Source organism: Dipodomys spectabilis, unplaced genomic scaffold (genome assembly GCF_019054845.1).
Source record: "Dipodomys spectabilis isolate Male_0828 unplaced genomic scaffold, ASM1905484v1 ptg000623l, whole genome shotgun sequence".
NCBI classification, from domain to species: domain Eukaryota; kingdom Metazoa; phylum Chordata; class Mammalia; order Rodentia; family Heteromyidae; genus Dipodomys; species Dipodomys spectabilis.
Genome location: NW_024871300.1, coordinates 272,678 through 276,613, shown reverse-complemented (window position 1 = coordinate 276,613; position 3,936 = coordinate 272,678).

The following is a 3,936-nucleotide window of genomic DNA, read 5'->3' as shown; positions in this document are numbered from 1 at the left end:
GATATTATATAGGGAAAAATGTCTTTAGAAAATGCTTAAAACAACTTAAATTAATTTAGCAATGAGTTAAGATTTAGTTAACACTATAGCATAATAAAGTTGAATGATAACGACTTGAGCTGTACTACAGAGGAGAGTGAGAGGGGATAGAATGAGGGTCCACCTACGAGCTGTATGTCATTGTTATTGTTTTTCAAAAACAGAAAGACTTCAGAGAAGAGAAGGAGGAAAATAATCAGTGTCCTTAATCAAGTTTCTTTTTAATCCAACTAATAGTGTGGACTGAGAGTCAGAGAAGATGGGAAAAATAAAATAGAAAGTAAAGCATTGTATAGACCTCTTACAATGTAAATAAACTGTAATAGGAATATGATAATTAATTTCCAAAGAAATAAAGGAAACAATAGGTAAACTCTAAAGGCAAACAGAATGAAGAGAGAAAAGAAGCAAAGTAAAGCCTTTATCAATAACAAACACAAGAATTTGGAAGTGAAAAAGCAGTGGAAATATTCTAAATACCAATAAAATAACAATAAAAATTGCTAACTTGGATAGAAAATGGATCACATTTTATCATATATAATTTTGAAAAACATACTAGGAATGAAAATTTAAAAGTCATAATTTAAAACACTATTTACATTATAACTACACAGTATAGTTCAGTGGTGAAATCTTGACATAGCATATGTGAAATAATGGTGTGATCTCCCAAGCATTACAAAGTACACACAAAGCATACCCACACAAAAACCACAAAAACATACACACACACATACACACACAACACATACACACATTTGGAATATTTATATTATAATATTAAATATTCGAAATTATCACAAATAATAAAAATATGTTAATATATGTAATCATAATATTGCTCATACTATTTAAACGTTTACTAGAAATCAAATAGTCACAGTATACTTGGATTCTTATAGATTAAGTAAATTGAAAATTAAGAAAAAGAAGACATGAGAACCTTTGCAAATAAGTTTTAAATAATAAACATGTTGAAACATGTATCCTTTAATTTTGACAAACGATTACTGTTACTGGTGTTTTAACCTCAAGATTTAGAATATGATAACCAGGTGCTCTATATCTCACTATGGGTGGCTATATCTCTAATCATTTCACTCTGGATATTTTTATGATAAGGTCTCATAGTTTCTCAGGCTCTCCCGAATTACAAACCCTATTCGCAGTTCCTACCATAGGTAGAAAATTGAAGCCACAAATCACCATGCCCAGCTCAAACTTTTCTTTAATTCAAGTACAAATATTTCCAAAAAAGTGACCAGGAAATGAAGGCTTTCTGAATATAGTATGTGCTTCTTGAAAATACAGTAATTATTTGTTACCTGGAAAAATATGTTTAGAACTATAAGAAAATCAATTTATTTAAATTCACTAACCATATAAAAATTAAGAAAATAATTTTAAATATTCACATGTTAAATATTTTAAAAGCAACATATATGTGTCTGAATAATTTACATGTGTAAAAATCATGCAAAATTAAATTAACCTACACCTCTGAAAAAAGAATTATCCTAAAGAAACAAGAAAATGAGTAATTAAGAACAAAATTTGAAATATAGAAAATAAAATGAAGTGTGCTCTTTAGTTGACTTAAGTAACTGTAATCCCTTTTTACATCAATTTTATAATAAAAAATGCATGAACAAAGAAAGCAAAAGTACATTTGATCAATAGCAACAACAAAAGCATCAGTAATTTTTTCAGTGTACAAAAAAATCGATGGAGGGGAAAACAATGTTCCTTCCAAAGGAAATGTACTCATTACATTATTTATGTAACTGTAACCCCTCTGTACATTACCTTTACAATAAAATTATACTGAAATTAAAATAAAACAAATATTATAGCAATTAAGAATTCTTAGAAGCCATTAGTTAAAAACTTTATAAAAAACTGCCCCAAGTACCCAAGGAATATACTTTGATGATACCATTTAAATACTTAAACTTCAGCAGAAAAGCAAAATGTTTAAAAACTGTTTAGAAGAGTTTGAAATTTGGTATTGATTTTCCTCCAGCACTGTTCTTTCTATTAAGGATCGTTTTTGCTATTCCGGGTCTTTTATTGTTCCATGTGAATTTTTGGATTGCTTTTTCTATTTCCTTGAAGAATAAGGTTGGAATATTGATAAGTATCACAGTCAATTTGTAGATAGCGTTGGGAAGTATTGCCATTTTCACGATGTTGATCTTTCCAATCTAGGAACATGGGAGTTTTTGCCACTTTCTAAATCTGTTTTGATTTTCATTTCCAGGTATTTAAAGTTTTCATCATAGACGTCCTTCTCGCCTTTGGTTAAGTTAATTCTTAGGTATTTTTATTTATGGGGCTATTACGAATGGAGATGCTTTCCTAATTTCAGACACAATTTTCTCAATGTTGGCATACAGAAAAGCCATTGATTTTTGATGGTTAATTTCATACCCTGCTACTTTGCCCAAGTTTTGAGTCACCTTGAGTAACTTGGGAGTGGAGTCTTTAAATACAAGATCATGTCATCTGCAAAGAGGGAGAGTATTACTTTTTCTTTCCCTATTTGAATCCCCTTTATGTTTGCATCTTGTCTTATTGCTGTAGATAGGCATTCTAATACTAGATTGAAGAGCAATAGAGAGAGTGGGCATCCTTGTCTCGTTCCTGAGTTTATTGGAAATAGCTTTAGTTTTTCACCATTGAGTATAATGCTTTCTGTAGTTTCTTTCCATCTACTGGATTGGGGTTTATCTTGATGCTCTTTTTCAAGGAGTGTCAGATCTCATTAAATTGTTGGTTTCAGATCTCTCCAATTTTTTGATATAGGAACTCAGATCTATGAAGTTGCCTCTGAATCATGCCTTTGCTGTGTCCCAGAGGAGCAGATAATCTCTGTGACAATTTTTGTTGAATATCATGAACATTTGAACTTCGTTTCTCATCTCTTCCATGACCCACTGAGGTTTCAAAAGTGTGTTTTTCAACCTCCATGTATTACTGGATTTTCTTTGGTGACTTTTTGTGTTGAGATCTAATTTTATTCCCTTTTGGTCTGAGAGAAGGCAAGATATAAATTCAATGTTTCTGAATTTTGACAAGTTTGTTTGTGACCTAAAATGTGGTGTATTTTGGAAAATGTTCCATGTGCTGCTGAGTAAAAAGTGTACTCTGATGCTGCTGGATGAATATTCGCTAGATGTCTGCTAATCAGTTGATGTATGCACTTGTTTAGATCGGCGGTTTCTATGTTGAGTTTTTGTCGAGTTGATCTATTTAGTGGGGATAGTGGTGTGTTAAAGTCCCCAACAATTAATTTTTTTGGATCTATGTGAGATTTAAAGTAGTATTTCTTGGATAAATTTGGGTGCACTATTGTTTGGCAAATATTTAGAATTTTAATATGCTCCTGTAGGAGAGATCCCTTAATTAGTGTATAGTAACCTTCTTTATCTCTTCTCAATAATTTTAATTTGAAGTCTTTTTATCTGATATTAGGATTGCAACTCATGCCTGTTCATGGGGTCCGTTTGCTTGGTAGATTTTGTTCCAGCCTTTCACTTTCAAAATGTGTTTTTTTGGGGGGCAAGTTGTGATTCCTGAAGGTAGCAGATAGAACATTCTTGCATTTTAAAAAAACTAGACAGTCTATGTCGCTTAATTGGAGAGTTACATCCATTAATATTGAGAGATAGCACTGAAAGGTATTTGGGTGTTCCTGCCATTTTATCCACCTTCTTGGGAGCTACGCCTACTGGGTTCTTCCTATGGTACTTGGATTCGGTTTGCGTGTGGTTTCTTGGCCTTTATTGTGGTCTTGTTGGTTTTCTATGTGTAGGACATCTTTAAGTATCTTTTGTAGAGCTGATTTGGTGGAGATATATTGTTTGTTTTTCTTTACTATGGAAGATTTTTATT